The sequence below is a fragment of the Dama dama genome, chromosome 6, assembly GCF_033118175.1.
Source record: "Dama dama isolate Ldn47 chromosome 6, ASM3311817v1, whole genome shotgun sequence".
In the NCBI taxonomy this organism is placed as follows: domain Eukaryota; kingdom Metazoa; phylum Chordata; class Mammalia; order Artiodactyla; family Cervidae; genus Dama; species Dama dama.
The window spans coordinates 7,905,121-7,932,447 of NC_083686.1; positions in this window are offsets into that span (position 1 = coordinate 7,905,121).

Sequence of the window (27,327 nt, forward strand, 5' to 3'; positions counted from 1 at the left end):
TGAAGACATGAAATCAAAAGATGCTTGCTTCTTGGAAGGAAAACTATGACAAACCTAGTAAAGTGAAGTGATAGCTGCTCAGTTGTGTCTGACTCTGCATCCCCATGGACTGTCGCCCACAAATCTCCTCTGTGCATAGAGTCCTCCAGGCAGGAATACTGGAGTGGGTGACAAACCTAGAAAGCATATTAAAAAATAGAGACATCACTTTGCTGACAAAGATCCATAGAGTCAAACCTATTGTTTTCCAGAAGTCATGTATAGATGTGAGAATCGGACTATAAGGAAGGCTGAGTGCCAAAGAGTTGATGTTTCTGAAATGTGGTGCTGGAGAAAACTCTTGAGAGTCCCTTGGATAGCAGAGAGATCAAATCAGTCAACCGGAAAGGAAATCAACCCTGAATTTTCATTGGAAGGAGTGTTTCTAAAGCTGAAGCTCCAATACTTTGACCACCTGATGTGAAAGAGCCAACTCATTGGAAAAGATCCTGATATTGGAAAGACTGATGGCAGGAGAAGAGGGTGAGATTGTTGGATGGCATCACTGGCTCAATGGACATGAATCTGAGGAAACCCCAGGAGATGGTGGAAGACAGAGGAGCCCAGCATGCTGCAGTCCAAGAAGTCACAAAGACTCTGACATGGCTTGAAGTGAAGTGAAGCCGCTCAATCGTGTCCAACTCCTTGCGACCCCATGGACTGTAGCCTACGAGGCTCCTCTGTCCATGGGATTTTCCAGGCAAGAATACTGGAGTGGGTTGCCATTTCCTTCTCCAGGGGATCTTCCCGACTCAGGGATTGAATCCAGTCTCCCACATTGTAGGCAGACGGTTTACTGTCTCAGCCCCCATGGAAGTCCTCTGACATGGCTTAGGGACTCAACAACAAGTAAATTCCTTCACAGGGTCTCCTACACTCAGGACCTCATAAACCTAACTACCTCCCAAAGGCCTATTCAAAATATCATCACATTCCAGGTTAGAGCTCCAACATGGAATTTGAGGGGGGTGCAAACATTCAGTTCAAAACACCGTGTCATACTATAGAAGGGACTGGAGACCAGAGAAGTAAAAGAATGCACTCAAGTTCACAAAGCAATAAAAACTTAAAAATTGAGCTGTAAGCAAAACACTCTTAGAGGTTTGCAGAGTCTAAGCCCTTTTTGGCCCAATTGCACCTCCCTATCAGATACCCTGTGTTTACTCTGGGCTGATCACCGTACCAGGGAGCGCTTGAGCCAGGGGCCCATTGGTGTTATTCACAGTCAGAATCAAGCCAGTTGCATATTTGGTGCTTGTTTTACCTGCTCACCTTCATGTGACGGTCGTTTCTGTTTGGCCAGGTGCAGAGAAAGGACACAGGACTGGAGGTCAGCCAGCCTGGCATCCTGTTTGTCACCGGCTCCATGTGTGACCTTGTACAAGTCACTTAAATGGTCCGCCTCCATCTGACTGCGTAAAATGTGGGGCTGAGATAGACAACCCTTTCCTTTTGGCAGCAATTGTTCCTATCAAATAAGATTGATTAACATAGAGATCGTTAAGGGACCAAAGACCACACACCCGTCAGCTGGTCGTCCTTGTTTTTCTGTCACATTTGATCTCATCAGATCAAGAATCAGGAATGTGTTATTTGAATTTGTGAGACACAAAATATCTATAACCAGAATTCAGGCACGCTTTGCACAAAAAGTATTAACTGAGCTTATTTTTCATTAGGATATGTGCTTCACACTAGGATGCAGCTGTGAATAAAACTGGGATGAACAGACAATGCCATGTGGTGTGAGAAACACCACACAGAAGAGGAAGGTAAGAATAACGACACCAAGGGGCTCCACAGCAAGACGGCCTGGGTTCAACCCCTGACCGCACCTAATTATAAGTGTAGCCTTACACACATATATAAAAATGATAAATCAATCATTAAAGAAGAAGCAGACTCACAGATATTGTGAACAAACTCATGGTTACCAGTGTGTGGTTATCAGATATATAGAGAACAAATGGGTTACCGGTTGGTTTGGAGTGGAGTGGGAGGTCCAAACAATTGGGTCCAAGACAGGCTACAAAGATGTATTCTACACCACTTGGGATACAGCCAATATTTTGTGATAACTGTAAATGGAATATAACCTTTAAAAATTGTATAAAGAAATTAAAATATTTTTAAAATGCTATATGTCTCAGGGTTGTGGGGGAGAATCAGTTGAGAGAATTCTTACAAAGTTCTCTAAACAGTGCTGTGCAGTGAGGCAGGCCAGCTCTCATGGAGGTGATGGAGAGGCACTGGGTGACAAAGGAGAAGGAAGAAAAGGCACCTACGAGATTCAGGCCAGGGTTGGGGGGACACAGCAATGCGGGCTCCCCAAGGGGGGTGACATCAAACAGGCCCAAAGAATGAGTGGTGGAGGGTGGGGGTGAGAAGCCTCCCAGGAAGGGGGAATCTCATGTGTGAAGCTCCTCAGATGAGGGAGAATAGGAGTTTGGGGGGAACCAAGAAGTGGGTGACAGGTGAGGCTGGGAGATCAGCCCAAGTCTGATACCAAAGGCTTTCTAACCCCCGTCTCCCACTCTGGAGCTAGAGCTGTATTTACCTGCTCAGCCATGTTAAAAGCATGTGAAAAGCACTGGAGGAATCCCGCCTTAGGGGCCACGTCGGCGCTGGGGGTTGGAGTCTGGTCAAGTGGGAGTTTTGTCCGAAGCTGCCAGGGACAGAAGGATCAGGGTGTGGGTTGGCTGTGTGCGGTCAGGCTCGGCCAGAGAAAGAGCCAGAGCAGCGGAAGCGGAAAACAAAGCCGAGAGGGCGGAGGGCAGCCAAGTAGACACCAGGAGAAAGCAGAGAGAAAGAGAGATCTCGGAGAAGAAGTCACGGGGTTCAAGACACGTGACCAAGGAAGGCCGGAGTGCCAGCAGCCTGTGTGAATGGTCTTGATCGCAGGGTCCACGGGGGCACCAGGTGGCTTGACAGCCAAGGGTCTGGAGGGATGCCCGGCACCCTCACGCGCTCACGAGGCCAGTCAAGGTGAGCTCGGGAAGATCTCTGCACAGACTGGTACCTGTGCTCAAGCACTGCCCTCTCTTGCCCTGGTGAGATGAGCGGTCTTTTATGGGGACTTTTCACCATCATCACCCCAGGATGTCTAGGAGGAAAGTGTTAGGAGAAAAAGCTTTCAACAGTCTCTGCTCTAAAGCCAGAAGGTCTACGATCACCACTGCACCCCCATCTCATGTACGTGTGAGTGTAGATTACAATGGATCTGTTGGGTTATTTTTTATGAGGATTACATATAAGCACTTAGTGTTGTAATCCACAGGGTCGAAAAGAGTCGGATACACCTTAGTGACTGAACAACAACAACAAAAACATCACGTGTGGTATAAACCAAGAGACATGGATGCTGAAGTCTCCAAATATGTGTTCTGTGAATTGCACAATTTTTGTAGACTCAAGTTTCTACTGCACCTTATTTAAATCTATCAGTGACTTTTAAAAGGAAAAATGACTCAACTCCTCAGACCTGGAACCTGTTAGAACAATCTCAAATAAATATTTCCGCTTCTTTAAAAAGTGGTCTTGTTTATCAAGAAGCTGCACCCCTTGGGTCAAAAGCCTGAGATACAGGATTAACAGGGAGATCTGGGAATATTTCTTCTCTTTTTTCTAGATCTCTCCAGCTAGACAGCAAGAGCGGATGCTGGCTTTTTTCAGGCACATTTATTTTGCCTCTTTGATATCAAGCTGTGCTTTTGAGAAAAGGACCATGGGATGAATTAGGCCCTTGGTAATTTGCATGAACACTTGAAAATGCCAATGACACCTCTCTCCAGTTCTATAAGTGTTTCTGAATTCATTTTATTCTCCACAGCAATTGCTTGTGCTGGAAAAACAAACAGCCCTGTGAATCAGACTTGTGTTTGTTTACACCCCATGGAGAGCTGGGGGGATAAAGAGATTAAATCAAAGGCTAACTTTGCGCAGAAAGGATGGGGAAATAGCAAAAGCTCTCAGGAGCGCTGTCATGATTTTGTTTGGTGGTTCTCCATGAGACATGTGGTACAGTTTCCTTGGTTGGCATGCTTCTTATAGCTGAAAGTACCATCCATCCATCCCCAAAATTCAGCTGTATCTACCATGCTTCATGTCCAGAATCATGGATCTTCTCGTTTAGAAAGCCTCCAGTATTTTTTTTTTCCAATCTACAATCTTGATTCTTCTTCCTGATGTAACGCTTGTTTCCTGGCAAAGCACACTGACCTCACTCTCTCCAGTGTCCCAAACTGTGACCCTTATTAATGCTTCAGGCATAAACTCTATATAACACTCATTGGTATTCAGCATGCACTAATTATATGGCTATTTAGTGATATCCAGGTCTGTAACTCTGACCTCCTAACTGGTGGCAAGAATGAAACTTGCAGAGAGGGACAGCCATCCTCCTCACGCCCTATTTGTAGCTTCCTGAATTGTCCTTTTTTCTCCTATCTCATCTCATGCATATGGATACTCACTCACTCAGCTGTGTCCAACTTTGCAACTCCATGAACTGTAACCTGCCAGGCTCCTCTGTCCAGAACAAGAACACTCTTCCAGGCAAGAACACTGGAGTGGGTCACCATTTCCCACTCCAGAGGATCTTCCTGACCCAGGGATCACACATGTGTCTCCTACGTCTCCTATGTCGGCAGGAGGATTCTGTACCATGAGCACCACCTGAGAAGCACACTTTCTCCTACATTTTCTTATAATTTTTTGGCCTTTCAAGCATCCAAATTCTTTCACAAGCACCAGTTCACTGGAGCTGCATAATGGCCTTGCGGGGTAGTCACTCGTCATTGTTATTGTCACCAGCAACTAGAGTTTAATAAGATGAAACACTCTGCTGAAGCATGTTCTGCTGGAAAATGGTGAAACCAACTCTTTCAAAGGCAAATAAATCCCACCCTACATTGTCTTTCCTAGAACAAATTTTCTCTAATTCTATTAAAACCAAGTTAATTTAATGTTTTGCATAAAATGGGTTTGGTAAGTCACTAAAATACATAACAGATTAATTAATCTATGGCAATACTACATTAAAAATAGAAAATAAAAAGTATTATGTAGAAATAGTCTAAATTTTTGTTCTCTCAGAAATGTCTTTAAATCTCATCCCATTTAAAGGAAACTGAAACTGGAAGTCTTAAAGAATTCTTTAGGAATGAGGTTTACAATGAAAATACAATGTGGAAATCCAATCAGAGACCTGTATACAGGTCAAAGATTTTGCCAAATCATCCCTGAATGAATGCATGCTATCCTAAGTTGAAATATTTAAGGTAGGCATATGTGATGTCTCATGATTCTCCAATTTAACTGACCTTCCTGATTAGTCAACCAGTGATTGATTTCAAGAATATCACATAAAAGTTTTGCTCCTGCAGTATAAAATAACTAAAAAAAAAGTTTTCAAAATTGATGTCAAAGGCAGGGTTAGGGTGATCAAATCCACAGCGGGGACAGACACCGCGGTTAAGCCTGTGGCATGGCTGCACTCACTGGGTCCTTCCACCTGGTGGCCTCTTTCCTGTGGGTTGTTCGTTCTGACTCCAACATGCTGTCCTAGTCAGCGGAGCAGTCGCATCGGCTGGGTGCAGAGGGACCTTCTCTTCTGGGAGCTTCTCCAGATAATGCATGCTCCTTGGGCTTTGTCTCTGGGACAAGTCGCAACCCAGGGTGGGACGTGCATCAGGAGGGTCCGCTGAATTGCAGCAAGAGTGGGAGGACTGCCCACGGCGTGTCTGGCCCCTCCACCTCTGCCTGGCTTCAGATGCCCAGAGCACCATCCAGGGTCAGCGAAGCTTGAAAGTGAAAACCAAGCCCACAGACACCATCTGGAGATGTGGAAAAAACTGTGAAGCAGGAGTCAGGAAAATTGGCTTTGAGGCTTGGCTGTGACTCTTTCCAGTAAGAATATTCTAGGCAAGCAGTAAAATTGCTCTGGGTGTAAATTTCCTTCCATTATAAAATGGGGATTAAAATTTCTACCTTGCCCGCCTCAGAAATTTCTTGTAAACATCGGTAACAGAGGCCACTCCTGCATCTCTTCTGGAAAGAACTTTCTGCCTCCTTCCCATCTTTTTGTCTCTCTTGCACTCTTTCCATTAGCAGCTCCTCAAAGTGAGGCAAAGGTGCTAATTTGTAAATAAAAGACATTTACTGGACCATGTTTTACTAGTGGGCCTTAACCATCAAAATCTACATGTGGTCTCCATTCTTACGTGGTAAATTGACCTGGGTAAGATTTTCTTCCTAGGGAAGGCAGACTTTCTCTCTGGCATAATTTGGAGCCCAGGCATTTCTATGTATTGAAGAGCAGGTGTAAGGTAATAGATTCTGCTTCCAAATCTCATCCTTGCATTTCATTTATATGAAACCTTGAATCAGGAAATGAAATTCCAACCACTGGTTCTGTGCACTTTACCATATGACTATTCATGGTTTGTATAACAGCTTTGGTCAGAACTCAGAGAAGAATAGAGGTTAAGTGGCAAGAACAACAAAAACCACTCCAAACCCCTAACTGTGAAGTTCCGAGAATATATGTTTTATGAAATAATGTTCTAAACACAAAAAATTTAAAAAGTACAAGTGATGAATATAATTACTTCAGTGCTGTAAGCCATCGCAAAGGGTAAAGGAGATATTAATTTCCCATAGAAATGCAGAACTGTGATCTTGATCCTGTTTTCTTGACCCCTGCAGGGATATACCGATTAACCAGTGCTACTAACTTCTGCCAAAAATGCAATATGTTTTAAATGAATGATTACTAAGCTTTCCATTGAGTGACTATAAGGTATTTTTGTTTTGGTTTGTTTTGCTGTTCAGTTCAAGCAAGTGATCTCAGACAATGCAGTTAGTTTTCTTATGCCTCAGTTTTTTCATCTGCAAAATGGACTTTATTGAAATAATTTATTTTGTTTCAGCAGAGACTTTAGGGAATCGAATGAGATAGTATCTAGGAAGTGTGTGCATGTCAGTTGCTCAATTGTGTCCAACTGTTTGTGACCCACAGACTGTAGCCCACCAGGCTCCTCCGTCCATGGGACTCTCCAGGCAAGAATACTGGAGTGGGTTGCCATTCCCTTCTCCAGGGGATCTTCCTCATGAGAGACTGAACCCAAGTCTCCTGCATTGCATTGAGCCACCGGGAAAGTATCTGGGGAAGTACTTAGTAAAATACAAAACAAAAATGCACACACTGACAAATATGTACATTTGACTATAATTTTTGAGAGAGGATGTGTTCCCCTCTTCCTTTCCTTGGGCATGCTTTTTGAGCATCTAACACGAACTAAGCACAGTACTAGCTTTTGTAGCTTGTGTCCTTTCACTGGAAACTCACACCAACTCTTTTGAGATGGATGTGATTCCCATTTTCACAGATACACAAAGTAATGCTTGGAGGTCTGTTCCTCACTGACCGTGAGGCCAGGTGCCCAGGCTTTCAGAGTTTCTGAGCTGCAGTAAGTAATGTTGGTGAATTATTAATCCCTAAACCACCTACTGCCTGTTGTAACCACATTACCTTGAGTGAGGTGTAGTGAGAATCGATATAGATAGAGAGAGAGAAATCATAAAGAGGTTTACTGTTTTATGTTAGGCACCATTCCCTGGACAGAACACAGAGAAGTGTAGGGCCCCATGGGGAAGCACCGGGGACCATCACAAGGCAGAAAGGGAAACCATGAGAAAAACTTTTTACTGTGGTTCCTACAGGAATAAATGGGCATGGCAGGGTGCCTCAGCTTAGGATTAGCTGCTAATATAAATAATTTCATCAGGCTTTGGGGCATAGGGGTTGCCCTTGGTTGCCTGATACCTGGACCAGGATGATTAAGGCAGATGTATTGTGGTCTGAAATATGAAAGAAAGAGAATGAAGGTCTTAACTGGATGCTCAATAAAGAGAATTGACCACCCTCTAATCTGAACTTCCAAATGTCAAGACAGCACACACAGAAAAACCAAATTATACCACTTAACATTTAGAGGATACACTGATAATTTATTTTATAATCTTCTCTTCTTTGAAAAAAATAATTGAGAAGCTAGTACATAGGGTAGCAATATGAAAAGAAGTGAGAGACTCAGTTATGTCCCACTGAGTTAGTCACTCAGTCATGTCCCACTCTTTGTGATCCCATGATCCCATGGACCATAGCCCACCAGGTTCCTCTGTCCATGAGATTCTCCAGACAGGAATACTGGAGTGGGTTGCCATCTCCTACTCCAAAGAGACTCAGTATAGGGGCAAATCCCAGCTTTACTATTTGCTAGCTCTATAAACATGAACAAAGTATTTAATTTCTTAATGTTTTTGCTTCCTTCTATATGATACTAGAACTTCTTAGATAGTGTCTTACAATTAGTTCGCTCTATATATTAGCTTTTTAAAAATCCAGTATCTAAATAAAGTTACAGAATTCCTTCAGAATTACTTATGAGATTTTGCTACCTTATGCTAATTAAATGATAGCACTTATGTGAGAAATTATAACAACTAATTGTAGAATCTAAGATCAAGTTTATTGGAATGAAGTGGAAATAAAAAAATAAAATGGAGTTGCAACATATGAAAATCTTGAAATCTCTCAAAATAGTGATAAGAATTCCTCTGAGAAATGATGAGTGTTTGTTGTACCATATCCATCTCAGTGATGGAGTCACTGAAAAAGAGTGAAGACATATCATCTATCCAAGATACCTTCAATATATTTTATTCATCCATTCTCTCATTACTAATGCATAAATGAATTACAAAGAAAAAGTTGTCAGACTAGTGTAGAACTTTGGAACCATGTGGTTTAACACCATTATTTTAGAAATGAACTCTTAATGGTGAGAGAGGAATCCCATCTGTAAATCCGTTGAAGAAACCGAGTCCTCAGTATCACTGGAGCAGAGTAGATTCAAACCCATTTCCCTGAGTTGGGCTTTAGGTGGTCTAGAAGGCCAACCGACAGATGTCCATTGAGAAGAGTCAGAAATAGCCTGGCTAAAGCAGAAGCCTGTAACTCCTAACTCCCTGCACACACTCTGTAGGTTTCCGTTTGTCCATGTGCTTCCTTGCTACACCCACTCCAGTATTCTTGGGCTTCCCTGGAGGCTCTGTTCATAAAGAATCTGCCATACGGGAGACCTGGGTTCGATTCCTGAGTTGGGAAGATCCCCAGGAGAAGGGAAAGGCTACCCACTCTAGTATTCTGGCCTGGAGAATTCCATGGACAGAAGAGCCTGTCAGGCTATAGTCACAAAGATTCGGAGACAACTGAGTGACTTTCACTCACTCACTTTCCTTGATAGAGAGAATTAGGGATACGCAGATGAGAAGGAAATGGCAACCCACTCCAGTATCCTTGCCTGGAGAATCCTTGTCCTCGTGGACAGAGGAGCCTGGTGAGCTGCAGTCCATGGGGTTGCAAAGAGTCGGGCACAACTGAGTGACTAACACTGATTTACTCCTCACTCATATCCACATGATTAAAATGAGATGTATATTGATACTCACCTGCCAAGAATGTTGTGGAAAGTTAACTCATGAGGCCAACACACTGACTTGCACATAGTAGGTCCAGTATAAGTGCTTATTTGATCTTGGGAGGTTTTCACTAAGTGCTTAACGTAGTTTGTCTTTTTTAATATACTCAAGCACCATGTTGTTTTTGCTTGATCGTTACGTCATGTCAGGTTTGTAGCCTGCCAGGTTCCTCTCTTCACAGGTTTTTCCAGGCAAGAATACTGGAGTGGGTTGCCATTTCCTTCTCCAGAAGATCTTTTTAGATCAGGGATTGAGTTTGCAGCTCCTGCATTGGCAAGCAGATTATCACTGAGCCACCAGGAAAGCCCTATCTTAACTACCATAATCCCTTTCAAAATCTAAATAGATGGCTTTATTGTTGTTCCAAAGCCCCTTATTTATTCTTCAAAGTGATAGAGATAGTAAATATGAAAGCATTTTTAACATCCATCAAATATGTACAGAGTATCTATTGTGTTCTGTGTCTCATGGGATCTTCTCTTTAGATCTATTTCCTCAGTCATTCATCACTTTGTTCATGTGTTAATATCTGAGTGCTTGATACTAATTATTTTAGTGTGAAGAATAGAGACATTTCAGACCTGGAGAGAAATACTGTGTCCCTAAAAGCATCTTTGATGCCAGAGTTCCATGAATGACGGGGATGGTGATACCATTCCTTCTTGTCAAACTCCTAGTATTCGGGTAGACAAACCCTCCATTTGCCCCAAGCCAAGCTGTGCAGAGATCAGTGTTTACACTCTGTGGAAGCACATATGAAATAAATGGTGTGGGAAGAAGGTTCACCATCTATTTTAAAATGCTACCTTCTATTTTAGACTGAACATGTACAATTTCTGTTTAGCAATTTTCAGCTAATTGTTGGATTAACATTTTTGGGAACAGATTGCAAACTTCAAAATGGAAAAGATCATTTTAGGGAGGGAAGCTAGGCAGCTGTCAGTGAGTCGGAATTACCATACATTTGCATAACAGATGTACAGTAAGGTGTCTATGACAGACAATCACTGAATATTAATGCTGTAGACCACGACATCATTTGCGTAACTGCTGTCTGCTGGGCATTGAGGTTGGTGTGCTCTTTGCAGAAGACAAAGGGCCAGAGAATGGAACAGATGCACCAGATAGGCCAATGCATCTTAATTTATGACATCCTCATGAAAGACCTTGTGGTGTGATTTCAGATTTTATTACAAATAATTTGGAGATAAAGGAGCTAAGCAATTATCTTTCCCCCACAGTTAGTCTCTCTCAAAGGAAGAGGGTTCATTTGTGGACTGCCATTGTGATGCTCTCAGGAGAGCAGCCTTCTTCTTTTTCTGGAAGTGGGAGTGGGGAAAGGAAGAAAAGGAAAGCTTTCCTGGATGTCAACATTGTGTCTTAAATAGATTTGGCTATTAGCATGTTGTCGGACCCCTTTCACAAAGCAGCTCACCCTCCCACCCTGCCACTTGAATGAAGCAGCAGGTGATTCCGTGGTGGGTTTCAAATGGGAGTTGTTTTTTTTAAAGAATTAGCATTGAAGTATGAAACCCCATTTTGTTAAGTCAACGTTATAAACATATGTTGAGCTTGTACAACATGCAAAGCACTGGATTCTCTTTCTCTGGTATCGTAATCAATAATTCGCTGTCTTCTAGCTTGTCTCTATTGAGCCTCCCCGCCCCTCCCAGTAATTACACTCCACAGAATCACTTGTCTTCTTTGCCTCTCAAGCATAACTAGTCCTTGATTGGCTAATGAAAAATGTCACACATTTGATCAATATATATATATATATATATCAGCACATAACATGTACCACACCTTGCAATAGGTGCTGGGTATGAGAAGGGACAATGTTTTTCTCCTAAAGTCTCACTGTCTAATGGAGATGACAGTTAGCCAATCAGTAAAAGTTTTATTGAGCAGCTACTATGCATTAGGCATTGTCAAGTTGCTAGAGGTGCAACAATAAAAAAAAAAAAAAAAAAAACAGGCCATCACTGCCCTGAAGGCAATTTATTTTTGGTGGAAGCCAATAAATTGGTGCCCAAGTAAATAAGATGACATCAGGTAGGAGTAAAACAAGGCAAGGTGAGAGAGAGTGACTGAGAGTGATTGAAAATGACCGGCATAGGGCAGGTCTGCTTTATTTTAAATTATAAAAGACCTTTCTATAAAAGTCAATCCTAAAGGAAATCAACCCTGAATATTCACTGGAAGGACTGATGCTGAAGCTCCAATACTTTGACCACCTGATGTAAAGAGCCGACTCATTGGAAAAGTCCGTGATGCTGGGAAAGATTGAAGGCAGGAGAAGAAGGGAACAATAGAGGATGAGATGGTTGGATGGCATCACTGACTCAATGGGCATGAGTCTGAGCAGACTCTGGGAGATAGTGAAGGACAGGGAAGCCTGGTGTGCTGCAGTCCATGGGGTCACAAAGAGTCGGACACAACTGAGTGACTGAAAAATAGCAAATAAAAGTAACAATTGACCTGATACCTGAATGGTGAAAAGGAGGCAGCCATAAGGAGCATCTGGAGTAATGTCATTCAAGTAGAAGAAATTACAAGCCCAACATTTCTGAGACTTAGTGCACAGGCAGGCACATAATTTGTTTGCAAGGAGATAAGCTGTAAGTATTATGTAGCTTGTACATGTAACACAGTGGACCAGAGGAGAGCACGCCTGATCTAGCTGCATTGCAGCGAAGGTCAAGGAAGTTGGGAGAAATAATTCTTTTCCGTGTTGAACCTTTCCTGAATTGAAGCCAAAAGCACAAGGAGAGCCTAAGTATTCCAAAAAGAGAACACACCACATGCAGAGAGCTTAGAGAGTGATGTAAGAAAGCAGAGCAGTTCCTGAGAGTGGCATTTTGTGTGTGTAGCTAGATCATAAATCGTGTGGAGGAAGCAAAGGGTAGAATATGAAGCTCTAAAGGCAGAGCTGGGATTAGATTGAGAAGAATTTGTGTGCTAAATTACCAATGCAGAGGAATAAACAGACTCCTGACTTAGAAATCTCATCTAAAGACACTGGATCATCTGGTAGACAGGCCGATGTAATGTGCTAAAACACACCTAACCCCTATTTGGGGGGAGACCTCTCACCTCTGGGGATAAAAGGTGTCACTTTAACAACTCAGAATGCTTTGATTTTCACCACAGTGGCTTACCCCAGATTTTTAATGACCTCCAAATCCACCAAGGAGTTAAGAGAGATGCCCCCTAAGCTTCACCCTTCTCTCTGTCCCCTTATCAGTGTTATTTGCCCACAAAGAGTTCAGAGTGCTCATCCCCACCAACGTGTGCAGGGCTCTCAGAGAGAATTGTTGTTGTTGCTCTTCAATCACTCAGTCATGTCCAACTCTTTGTGACCCCACGGACTTCAGCACACCAGTCTTCCCTCCTTTACCATCTCCCAGAGCTTGCTCAAACCCTCGTCCATTGAGTCAGTGATGCCATCCAACTATCTCATCCTCTGTCGTCCCCTTCTCCTGCCTTAAATCTTTCCCAGCATCAGGGTTTTTTACAATTAATTGGCTTTTTACATCAGGTGGCCAAGTTATTGGAGCATTAGTTTCAGCATCAGTCCTTCAAATGAATTTTTAGGACTGATTTCCTTTAGGATTGATTGATTTTATCTCCTTGCAGTCCCAGGGACTCTTAAGAGTCTTCTCCAGCACTATAGTTCAAAAGCATCAATTCTTCGGTGTTCAGCCTTCTTTATAGTCCAACTCTCACATCTGTACATGACTACTAGTAAAACTATAGATTTGACTATTCAGACCTTTATCAGCAAAGTGATGTCTCTGCTTTTTAGCACACTGTTAAGTTTGTCTTAGCTTTTCTTCCCAGGAGTAAGCATCTTTTAATTTCATGGCTGCTGTCACCATCTGCAGTGATTTTGGAGAATACCAAAGTTTGTCTTAGAGAAGGGGCTTCTCCTGGAATTCCTAACAAGGTCTCCCTTGGTGATACCAGAACTTAGCTAAATTTCCCATAGGGGTTGTTTAAGGATCCTCATGCCATGCAATGTCACACTTTAGAACTAAACCAGTAGCCACGTATGCCTCAATCTCTTAGGGACACTCTTAGGAGCCATTTAGTCCATTGTGCCAAATATCTCTCCATAATCCCTCATATTTATTGTTAATAATCATTATATACATACTCTGTTGCAGGGTCTGTGCTACATTCTAAATATGGAAGATTTTGTTTCAGCTTCACAACACCCTTGTGATGAGTTTTTCTACATTTAATGGATAAGGAAAAAAATTCAGAAAGAGTGAGCTTCTTGCCCAGGGTCTCAGAACCAGCAAATACTGAACTCAGTTTGGTACCCAGGAGGGCTGAGTACATAGCCCACATTTATAACCACTCTACTATATCACCCTTCCCGGGACCTCAGGACTGAATTCATGGGGTTAGGATGAGGCAAAGGCACCTGCCAAGCTTGTTCTTCTCTCTGCCTTCAGGTGCTTACTAAAACCCCTTCCTTCAAATAGTCAATACAAAGACCTCCTAAGAGTTCCTCCTTTGCCATGAGTTACCACAACATATCAGTACGTGAACCATGAACTTCCAGATGTTCAACCTGGATATACAAAAGGCAGAGGAACCAGAGATTAAATTGCCAACATCCTCTGGATCATCGAAATAGCAAGAGAGTTTCAGAAACACATCTACTTCTGCTTTATTGACTACGTCAAAGCTTTTGACTGTGTGGATCACAACAAACTGTGGAAAATTCTGAAAGAGATGGGAATACCAGACCACCTGACCTGCCTCCTGAGAAATCTGTATGCAGGGCAAGAAGCAACAGTTAGAACTGGACGTGGAAAAACAAATTGGTTCCAAGTCGGGAATGGAGTACGTCAAGGCTATATATTGTCACCCTGCTTATTTAACTTATATGCAGAGTACATCATGAGAAATGCTGGGCTGGATGAAGCACAAGCTGGAATCAAGATTGCCGGGAGAAAATATCAATAACCACAGATATTCAGATGACACCACACTTATGGCAGAAAGTTAAGAAGAACTAAAGAGCCTCTTGATGAAAGTGAAAGAGGAGAATGAAAAAGTTGGTTTAAAACTCAACATTCAGAAAATTAAAATCATGTCATCTGGTCCCATCACTTTGTGGCAAATAGATGGGGAAACAGTGGAAACAGTGGCTGACTTTATTTTGGGGGGCTCCAAAATCACTGCAGATAGTGGCTGCAGCCACAAAATTAAAAGACACTTACAAAAAAAAAAAAAAAAAAAAAGACACTACTCCTTAGAAGAAAACTTATAACCAATTTAGACACCATATTATAAAGTGGAGACATTACTTTGCCAATAAAGGTCAGTCTAGTCAAAGATATGGTTTTTCCAGTAGTCATGTATGGATGTGAGAGTTGGACCATAAAGAAAGTTGAGCACTGAAGAATTGATGCCTTTGAACTGTGGTGTTGGAGAAGACTTCTGGGAGTCCTTTGGACTGCAAGGTGATCCAACCAGTCCATCCTAAAGGAAATCAGTCCTGAATATACTTTGAAAGGACTGATGCTGAACATGAAACTCCTATAATTTGACCACCTGATGCAAAGAACTGACTCATTGAAAAAGGCCCTGATGCTGGGAAAGATTGAAGGTGGAAGGAGAAGGGGACAACAGGATGAGATGGTTGGATGGCATCCCCAACTTGATGGACATCAGTTTGAGTAAACTCTGGGAGTTGGTGATGGACAGGGAGGCCTGGCTGCTGCAGTCCATGGGGTTCCAAAGAGTCGGACAGGACTGAGCGACTGAATTGAACCACAATGTACCCAAGGACTCTTTTATCAGTTTATCTGGACTCCGAGTAATTCCTTATGCATCATTCTTCAGCTGTATTCTGCTTGCTAGTTATGTTTGTTTAAAGTGGTTACAGACGTCCAGAATGGACAGATTACACAGTAAAAGGAATTTTATAACACTAGTTCACCTAAACTAAACTGGCTTTAAATTTATTGTGCAGATCTGTTTGTTTGTTTGTTTGTTTTTTTAGCTCCTCCATTGTAATTACCCTGCCAAGATCTATTACAGAAGATACTCACAAAAGGAAGAAACAACTCATTAAGATCCTATCTGATGGAGAACAGTATGATGTGGTGAAAAAACAAACTCTGCTCTATTTTCACATCACCTTGATTATCACAGAAGCCATGCAAGAGATGAGCAAATAGCTCAGCTGGAGATAATCGTCAAGGATGTTTTGGTCTCCCTTCTCTTCTTCAGTCATCTGAATTTCCTGCTCTCTAGACCAGTGGATATTATCCCTGGTGATAACAGTCGCCAAGTCCAGATTATAACCTCCTGCCAGAAACCCAGCCAGTAGCAATCAGCATCATTTCCTCTTTTCCAGCTAGCATTTGAAGTTTCCATGCTCAAACTGTCTAGCAAATTAGTAGCCAGGTGTCATTTTGAGTGTTGTTTTTGTTGTTCAGCCACTCAGTCACATCCAACTCTTTGCAACCCCATGGACTGCAGCACACCAGGCTTCTCTGTCCATCCCCATCTCCCAGAGCTTGCCCCAACTCATGTCCATTGAGTTAGTGATACCCTCCAACCATCTCATCCTCTGTCATCCTCTTCTCCTCTTGCCTTGAATCTTCCCCAGCATCAGGGTCTTTTTGATGAGTCAGCTCTTCACATCAGGTGGCCAAAGTATTGGAGCGTTAGCTTCAGCATCAGTCATTCCAGTGAATATTCAGGATTGATTTCCTTCACGACTGACTGGTTTGATTGCCTTGCAGTCCAAGGGACTCTCAATAGTCTTCTCCAACAACACAGTTCAAAACCATCAGTTCTTCAGCACTCCGTTTTCTTTATGGTCCAACTCTCACATCTATATATGACTACTAGAAAAATCATAGTTTGACTAGGTGGATCTTTGTCAGCAAAGTAATCTCTCTGCTTTTTAATGTGCTGTCTAGGTTTGTCATAGCTTTTTTTTTTTCTTTTTTTTTTTTACAAAGAGCAAGCATCTTTTAATTTCATGGCTACAGTCACCATCTGCAGTGATTTTGGAAAGCAAGAAAATTAAATCCGTCACTGTTTCCATTGTTTCCACATCTATTTGCCATGAAGTGATGGGACCAGATGCCATGATCTTATTTTTCTAAATGTTGAATTTGAAGCCATCTTTTTCACTCTCTTTCACCTTCATCAAGAGGCTCTTTAGTTCTTCTTCACTTTCTGCCATAAGGGTGGTGTCATCTGCATATCTGAGGTTATTGATATTTCTCCCTGCAATCTTGACTGCAGCTTCTGCTTCATCCAGCGCCACCTTTCTCATGATGTACTCTGCATATAAGCTAAATAAGCAGGGTGACAATATACAGCCTTGCTGTACTTTCCCAATTTGGAACCAGTCCATTGTTCCATGGCCAGTTCTAACTGTCACTCCTTACCCTGCATACAGATTTCTCAGGAGGCAGGTCAGGTGGTCTGGTATCCCCATTTCTTTCAGAATTTTTCAGTTTGTTGTGATCCACACACTCAAAGGCTTTAGACTGGTCAATAGTTTGCAGAAGTAGATGCGTTTCTGGAATTCTCTTGATTTTTCTATGATCCAAATGATGTTAGCAATTTGATCTTTGATTCCTATGCCTTTTCTAAATCCAGCTAGTGGAGGTGATGGAATTCCAGCTGAACTATGATGCTGTGAAAGTGTTGCACTCAATATGCCAGCAAATTTAGAAAACTCAGCAGTGACCCCTGGACTGGAAAGGATCAGTTTTCATTCCAATCCCAAAGAAAGGCAATGCCAAGGAATGTTGACACTATGGCACAATTGCACTCATTTGACATGCTAGCAAAGTAATGCTCAAAATTCTCCAAGCTAGGGTTCAATAGTTCATGAACCGAGAACTTCCAGGTGTTCATTTTAAGTGAGAAACTTCCTATTCTGCCAATGCTAGAAAATTTCCTCTGGTAAGTATTGCCACAGTCAAGAATATCAGCCTATCACCTCACTGCCAGAGCATCAGACTCTGAGTTCCCTTCATCTTTGATATCAAGGAAGAAATACTTGACCTCATGGACTGTGCATCAGGGGAATAAGAAGAGTAATACAAATTGAGAGGCAACCTCTGCAAGTAGCAACAATCATGCCTGAGTCCTTTGGTATTCCTATTGAAACAAGTAATCTTTTGTGATGAGTGGTCTTATCTTAGAAGGGAGCATAGCTTAGAAAAATAGAGTTAGCCTGTTATAGAGAGACATAAAGATGCTTGGAAGCCTTTAGAAAGAGTACTTTTAGGAGAAAGACAGAGGATATAGCTGTCATGAAATAGAGGATAGATTTCAGAGTGCCATTTAAGACTATTAAACAAATTTGGATTGTAAAATAGGGCAATGGAAAGCCATTCAAGTAGTTTATGGAGAGAATGGCATGCTCAACTTTGCCTTTTAGAAAGCACTCCAGGGATTCCCTGGTAAGTCAGTAGTAAAGAACCCACCTGCCAATTCAGGAGACACGGGTTCGATCCCTGATCCGCTGCTACTACTGAAGCCCATGAACCCTGGGGCCCAGGCTCCACGACAAGAGAAGCCACCACGACGAGAAGCCTCACACCACAACGAGAGAAGAGCCGCTGCTCGCCACTGCTGGAGAAGCACCTGCAGAACAACAAAGAGCCAGCGCAGCCCAAAAGAAACAAATATAAACACTAAACTGAATGCACTCTAAAAGCAATGTGGAAAATGAATTCAAAGAGGCCAAGAAAGAACACAGAAAACCAAAAATGTGGTGCATGGTTAAGGTAGTTTGGGGCTTCCTTGGAGGCTCAAATAGTAAAGGATCTGCCATCGGTGCAGGGGTAACAGGTTTGATCCCTGGGTAGGGATGATCCACTGATGAAAGGAATGGCTACCCACTCCAGTATTCTGGCCTGGAGAGTTCCATGGACAGAGGAGCCTGATTGGCTACAGTCCACGCAGTCACAAAGATTCGGACATGACTAAGCAACTAGCACTTTCACTTTCTGAGGTTGTTAAGATGAGGAATGATGACAGTTATCTAGAATAAGGTTGAAACTGACATTGAAAAAGTGAAGTGAAAGTCGCTCAGTCATGTCCGACTCTTTGCAACCCATGGACTATACAGACCATGGAATTCTCCAGGCCAGAATAATGGAGTTGGTAGCCTTTCCCTTCTCCAGGATATCTTCCCAACCCAGGGATTGAACACAGGTCTCCTGCGTTGCAGGCATATTCTTTACCAACCGAGCTATGAGGGAAACCCAGGAGATTGAAAAGAGATTCTTAAAGACGTGTTTAAGAGCTAAAATCAAGATAGTTTAATGAAGGATTGACTGTTGATGTAAGAAAGAAAGTCAAAACCATGGTGTTTCCTAAATTTCAAGCTTAGGGAACTGGGTGGAAAATGAGACATTTTCTGATGGCTCAAAGATGATGAATTTCCTTTTAGTCATTGAAACATTAAGAGATGCCCACTAACAATTTGATTTATGGACAGAGAACTCAGTAGGGATTGAATTAGATCTAGATGTAAAAGATGTTGACATGGAAAGCTTGAAAAGGTAGTTGAAGCCTTGAGAATAAGATGAATAGGGTAAAAAGGAAAAAAAAAAAAAAAAGAAAGTGTGCAGGATAAAGCTCTATACAACAACAGCATTTATATGGCAGATTGAACCAAGACTTCTCTCTGTCCTGATATTAAATGGAAGTAGATAAGCAGAATCTCACAGAGGAGATTAAAGAGGGACCACCAGAAAGAGAAAAGGTAAAATTAAAAAAAAAAATGTGTGGGGTCACAGAGGGGAGCATTTCCTAGAGGAGAAGGTAATAAGTGGGATATACTCCCCTGAGTGTCCATTCAGAAATAGGACCCAAAAGCCTCTTTGGGTTAAGAATGCACTGGTGTTTGGTAGCTTTAGGAAGGACAGCTTAATAGAATGGTGGCATTAAATAGGAACTGCATTGGGTTGAAGAATGCGTATGAAAAGACACAAAGGCAGAGCCAGGGTGGATGATGCATTTGAGAAGATTAATGTGACGGTGAGGAGCTGAGTGAGAGCTGGGGAGAGAGAGGCGGTTGAAAGGAAATTTTGAGGCGAGTTTGTGTGTGTGTGTGTGTGTGTGTGTGTTTGTGCGTGCACACACATGTGTATGTATGGCATTGTATACAAATAAAAGAGACTTGAGCAGGTTCCAGTCTGGTGGAATGTGTCTCCAAAGAGGGGAACATTGAAGATGCAGAGTAGAGAAGGTCAACTCAACACACTGAGGTCCGTGAGAGGACAGGGGAATTACTTTAATGGAGACAGGGGTAAGCATCAACATTTTAAGAAGAAGGAAAAAGGAAATACTAGGAGGATGGGTTTGTAAGTTTAGTGGTAGATACTGGAAGATCATCCAATAGCTTCAAGAGCTTCTGATTTCTTTTTAATGTAGAGAAGACAGCAATGCAGAAAACTCCAGTGCGTGTGATGGAGTGAGATGACAAAGCATCAAAGTTTAGAAAGGATCAAGGACGTCTGAAATATAAAGGAAGAAGTGGATATGGAAACCTGGAAGTGTCAGGCAGAGCTGAGATTTCTGACTCTCATGCCTGAATATTTTCTACTGGAAAAAATGTCCCTCCCAGTGTCCTCCAGCAAAGCCATGATGGAAGCTACACCCTCCAAGTTAAGAAGAAACAATGCTTTTATTATAAAGCAGGATGTGCTGGGTTCTTATATATGATCAACTGTACGATTGATTTTCCAGCCTTCACTTCCTCTGCCTACTCCCTCTCTTTATATTCGAATAAGCCTAGGACTCTGGTTTCTGCCAAATGTGTTAGTCATAACAGGAGCACATTCATATGAGTGAATGATTTTGGGCTGACAAAATGTCCTTGTATCAGCACAAATCATCAGCATAAATTTGCAGGGTTGGCCTGCAGTATCCAACATCTCCCCCATGCATTACCTCTTCTCCACTGGATCCTTCCAGCCCTCACAATATAGGACTGACTGAAACATGCCTTTGATCACTGGACAGTGATTTTGAGGAGGTGAGGAGACACTGTTTTAGCTGCTTCATATGACTGCATGCATTTATCTCATGGCACATGGGATCAAGTTGCAGTTTAATACAGAATAAGGAAGCATTTTATAAAAAGAGCATAGGTGACACTGTGAGGTCACAAGTCACCAGACACTGGTAGTATTTAAGAAGATGTTAGAAGATCACCTATGGGAAAAAAAAAAAGAAAATATTCTCAAGTTGGAGAGAAAGAAATCAAGTGAAGCTACTTCACAGGTTTTATATTTCATACTTATAGACTCAAGAAAGCCTATTTAAAACAAATCTGGCTCAACCACAGGACCCAGCGACTCAATCATATGACCCATCAACTCCACTCCACAAATACCCAGAAAAAGCCATAATCCCAAAAGATCCATGCATAATGATCATTGCAGCACTATACAATATCCAGGACATGGAAGCAACCAAAATGTCCATCAATGGATAAAGAAAATGTGGAACATATGTAACAGAATATTGCTCAACCAGAAAAAGGAGCGAGACTCTGCCATTTGTAAAGATGTGGATGGACCTAGAGACATCTAGATATGGATGTTCACACAGAGTGAAGTAAGTCAGCAAAAGAAAACCAAATATAGTATATTAACGTGTATTTGTGGGATCTAGAAAAATGGTGCAGATGAATCCATTTGCAGAGCAGAAATTGAGACACAGATGTAGAGAACAAAAAATAGGACACGACTGAGCAATTAACACTTCCAATTTCACAGACAAAGTGAACAAAGGTATGGACACTGGCGGGGGGGGGATGTGGTGGGATTGTGATTGACATATATACACTATTGATACTATTAATATGCATGAAATAGATAACTAATGAGATCATACTGTATAGCACAGGGAACTCAACTCAATGCTCTGTGGTGACTTAAATAGGAAGAAAATCCAAAAAAAGGAATATAAATATACGTGTGGATGACTCACTTTGTTTTACAGCAGAAACTAACACAACATTGTCAAGCAACTATATTCCAATAAAGTTTTTAAAAGAAAATAAATAAATACAAATGTATTGCACATGGAACAGTTCACAAGGAACTGACATACACATAAATGATAAGTTCTCAGAAGCAACGAGAAGAAGAGAGGATAGGAGAATGGCCAAGGAATGTATAGGTGTGTGTCCCAGCTCATTGCTTCGCTGTCTGAATGACCCTAATATATTTTATAAAAGGAAGATGGTGCTTGTTTTGGTGGTGGTTCTAAGGTTGTGTGGCTATTGAAATTTGCTATTTAAAATTAAATGACATTAAAAATCAATCCCTCGGTTGAGCTGGCCACATGTGAAGTGCTCCATACCCACATGTGCTGATGGCTCTCCTGTTGGACTGCACAGATGTAGAACATTTCCATCCTCACAAAACATTCTATTTGGGGGCATCTCTGGTGACTCAGTGGTAAAGAATAACACCTGCCAATGTAAGAGACGTGGGTTTTATCCCTAGTTGGGGAAGATCCCATGTGCTATGGAAAAACTAAGCCCAGGCTCTACAACTATTGAGCCTGTGCCCTAGAGCCCAGGAGCTTCAACTACTGAGCCCACGTTCCCGAGAGCCCATGCTCTGCAACGAGAAGCCACTGCAATGAGACGTCCGTGCACCGCAACTGGAGAGTAGCCCTTGCTCGCTGCAACTAGAGAAAAGCCCACACACCAACAAAGACCCAGCAGAGCCAAAAATAATTCTTAATTAATAAAATTTTTAAAAGGGCTAATTTTTTAAGTTCTATTTGACAGCATTCTTTTAAAGATTAGACATAATCTTTAAATCTTTTAAAGATTATGTCTAAAAGAGAGAAACGCCCAGTACATATGGGTACTCATAGATGATAAGTAACTTTTTGCTCATTATAACTAATCTTTCCAACTATCCCAAAATAGGTACAGAATATGTTGCATATATTACTTAATATAATTTTCACTCCCACAGGGGATGAGAACAGGAATACTCTTGTTCTACAGATGAGGAAATGAGGCTCAAAGAGATTACACAAAGATTATGAGCACTTATTTTTAGAAATATCTTCAAATCACAAAGGAAAACTGATCAGAAATGGGTTTCAAACAATCATTTGTCCAACAGCAAACCTGCACTCTTAAGCCTGGCAATGTGCTTTTATATATGCTGAGAATAATGGGAAAACTCCAACTGTGGTGGGAGAGAGAGTAGAGTCTTGGGGGTTTCATTCAAGAAAGAGAACAACGGGGTTAGGAAAATCCTGATATGTAAAGAAATAAGGGCTAAAGTCGATGGCCCTTAAGTTCTATAATCTTAGACTCTAGGATTCTGAAAGGCTTCATATTATGTGTTCTATTCTGTCAGAGATAATTGGAAGATATAGTTATTTATATTGCAAGAAATAGAAGTATTTTTTCCTTTTGTCTTTGTCAATCAATACCTACCTCTCTGAGGATACCTATGTTCTGGGGAACACATAGAAAGGAGTAATTTGATCTTGAAAGCAAAGAGATAGGTTGGGAAATGTGCCCAAGGAGTTGAGTGTTAGATCTTATGAATGGGACAAATTGGGCTTTTAAGAAGCGCTATCTTTGTCTGCCTAAATTCTATGCTTCAGACCTTTATCCAATGTCTTCTAGGTGTCAGGACACTCAAGTAATAAGCACAACAGTGCCTTGTTAAATACATTCCTGGTGGAAAAACAGCATAATCAACTACACAGCAAATAGTAATAATCATATAGCAATAGTAACTGTTGGATTATGATATTACAAATAAATTAATGCAAGATCTTAACAGTGGTTACATTAGTTAGGTTGTTGTCATCCTTGTTTCTCAGCCACTAAGCTGTGTCCAACTCTGCAACCGCATGAACTGCAGCATACTAGGTTCCTTTGTCTTCCACTAACTCCCAGATTTTTCTCAAATGCATGTCCATTGAGTCAGTGATGCTATCCAACCATCTCATCCCCTGTTGCCTCTTTCTCCTCCTGCCCTCAATCTTTCCCAGCATCAAGATCTTATCCAGTGAGTTGGTTCTTTCCATCAGGTAGTTAAAACATTGGAGCTTCAGCTCCAGCATCAGTCCTTCCAAAGAATATTCAAGGTTGATATCCTTTAAGATTGACTTATTTGATCTCCTTGCAGTCCTAGGGACTCTCAAAAGTCTTCTCCAATACCACAGTTCAAAAGCATCAATTCTTCAGCATTGCTGAGTCTTCTTTATGGACCAACTCTCACATTGGTACATAACTAATGGAAAAACCATAGCTTTGACAATGTGGACTTTGCTTAGCAGAATGATGTCTCTGCTTTTTAATACACAGTCTAGGTTTGTCATAGCCTTCCTTCCAAGGATCAAGTGTTTTTGTTTGTTTGTTTGTTTTAATTTCATGGCTGCCTTCATCATCCACAGTGATTTTGGAGCCCAAGAAAAGAAAATCTGTCACTGTTTCCACTTTTTCCTCTTCTATTTGCTGTGAAGTGATGGGACTGGATGGCATGATCTTAGTCTTTTTTAACATTGAGTTTCAAGCCAGCTTTTTCACTCTAGTCAGGTGAATAAGATAATATGACAATAACAAATACACCAAGATATTCCTGTGATTTAAGTAAAAACTAATTGATTTCTCAATCACATCACAACTAAACTGAATAATTGTAGCTTTCCTTGGTGGCTCCCTTCTAGATGGTGACTCTGAGATACAACCTCTGGAATTTGTGCTTTCCAAGGACCAGAGATTCAAATAGAACATTTAAGGTCAATCCTGGAGGTATTTTTCTAGTACTTCTGTCCACCTTACACTCACCAGAATTTAATCACATGCTCTACAACTCAACTGTTCAACTGTAAGAGGTACCTACATGTGTCACTTTGATGCTGGCCCAAGTATGATGACCACTTTGCCTTGTCTCTGAATCAGATGTCATCAAATGTTCTCAGCCTATGTGCACCTCAAAAGCTCTTTGTTTATTTTTAAAAACAAATAGCCCCTTTGCTTTTAAATAGCCACTCACTTTTATATTTTCCCCAAACTCTCATTCTACTTAAACACCCTCTTCCCCACTCTTATCAATTCCTATTTTGTTAAGAATATCACCCCCACCAGACAAAGCTTCCACTCTCTTTCCTAGCTGGTCATGCTACTCTGGAGGGGAGCATGTCTCTTTCTCCTGTATTAAGCCATAATTTCTGCATGAAACATTGAGCTCCTCTGTGTCTTCCATACCTTGATCTATTAAGTATTGCCTCTCTTTTCTGTATCTTTGCTTCTGTGTTTTTTGTTGTTGTTGTTGTTTCTTTGGTCTATAAACTTGTTGAAATCTTTTTCATCCTAATTACCCCTTCTTGACACTCAGATTACACTCCCCCTACAAATACAATTCAATCTCTATGTTTTCCCTCCATTAAACAGTCTTAGAAGAATATTATATACTCACTTTTCATTTATTTCTAAATATTTATCTTAATAATATTTATCAAATATTTTATTCTATATCATTATATGTTGTGTTTATTGCCCATATCCCCATTAGATGTCACGCTTGAGAGGGATCTTTTTTATTCATCCTGGATTCCCAGTATTAAGCACAAGGCATGATATATGGTTGTTGCTTTATATTTATTTGGTGCTTTAATCCACTGCAACTGGTTGCAAACTAAAATAACCAATTTCATCATCATTATTAAATCTAATGAATACATTTTCTTTCTAGGATTATTCCACTTACACCATTGGGTGACCTGTGTTCTTAAACAAGCTAATCCCTTCATGTCCTTGACCCAGCAAACTCTTGGTTGTTTTCCTGCTTCTATGATGGAATCCTTCTCACTACACTTAATTTTCCACTGCATATTCCACTATGCACCCCTCAAGTTTTATCCTTCAGCTGCTGATCCCTTCAGTATCCTATTGCTAAAAAGGTGTATGATTTCTACTGCCACATGTATGCTGAGGCTTTCCAAAACATAAATTAATCTTAGACTTTGTCTTTGAGTTAAAAATTTTGAGTCAAACTGTCTGTTCAATATTATCATCAAAATGTCTTATTGACATTTCAAACTTGACTGGTCCAAATCAGCATTCATTACTCCCCAGGGTTACTCATCCTTTCTCACTCTGCATCTAAGGACTATTATCCATACAGTTATGGAACTAAAAATCAAGGAGTCTTATCTTCTCCCTTTCCTTCTGGAGTCTAGCCTATTGATCCCTATCACCTGCTCGTGTACTTGCAAGTATTTCTTGTCTAGTCTCTCTCTTCTCCATCCTTGCCAGTTTTCTTACTTATTTTTCCCATCTGGATTACTAAAAGCTTCCTGTCAATCTCCTTACCATCAGATCCTTCCAGCTAAATCCATGATCAATGCTTCTCAACATCCAAAAAATGAAGATCATGGTATCCGGTCCCATCACTTCATGGCAAATAGATGGGAAAACAATGGGAACAGTGACAGATTTTATTTTGGGGAGCTCCAAAATCACTGCACATGGTGACTGCAGTCATGAAATTAGAAGACGCTTGCTCCTTGGAAGAAAAGCTATGGCCAACCTAGACAGCATATTAAAATCCAGAGGCATTATTTCATCAACAAAAGTCCATATAGTCAAAGCTATGGTTTTTCCAGTAATCATGTATGGATATGGGAGTTGGACCATAAAGAAAGCTGAGCACCAAAGAATTGATGCTTTTGAACTGTTACGTTGGAGAAGACTCTTGAGAGTCCCTTGGACTGCAAGGAGATCAAGTCAGTCTCTCCTAAAGGAGATCAGTCCTGAATGTTCATTGGAAACTGAAACTCCAATAGTTTGACTACCTGATATGAAGAACTGACTCACTGGAAAAGACCCTGATGCTGGAAGAGATTGAAGGCAGGAGGAGAAGGGAATGACAGAGGATGAGATGGCTGGATGACATCACTGACTTGATAGACATGAGTTTGAGCAAGCTCTGGGAGTTGGTGATGGACAGGGAAGCCTGGTGTGCTACAGTCCATGGGGTCACAAAGAGTTGGACACGACTGAGTGACTGAACTGAACTGAACTGAACGCTGCTACCGAGCTGACATTTTTAGAAGCAACAACTTGACCATTTCACACTTGGTTTAAAACCCTTCAAAGGGGATTAATATATATAATGTTAAGGTCAGATCTAAACACTTGAAGATGACTTGGACTTTCTTAGTCTAATCTCTTCCCCTTTGTATCTCTAACTTGTGATTAGCAGCATTGGTGTTCTGCACACACCCTGCTTAGGTACTTTGTTTAAGGAAAGTCAAGCACATTCTAGCTAACCCCTTCTTGTCCTTGTATCTTATCTCAGACCTCAACTCTTCCAGAAGTTTCCATCCCTATCTACTCTGGAGGAGGCACCACTCCTCTTGGGTGAGGATGCTCTAAGTCTGTGACTTTGGACTTCATGGAGCAGAATTGCTTTCAATACATGTTGGACATACCTTTCTAATGAGAAATAATTCTTTTGTGGGATCAGGTCACTGAGATCTGGGGGTTAATTTGAGACCCGAGCATGGACATCTGGTGTGCTGCAGCCCATGGGGTCAAACAGAGTCCAGTGCGACTTAGCAATTGAACAACAACAACATAATCTATTAATAGCTAATGCTGAATAAACTGTGGTTTTGTGCTTAGTTGCATTTAACTCTTTGCAACACTTTAGACTGTAGCCCTCCAGGCTCTTCTGTCCCTGGGATTTT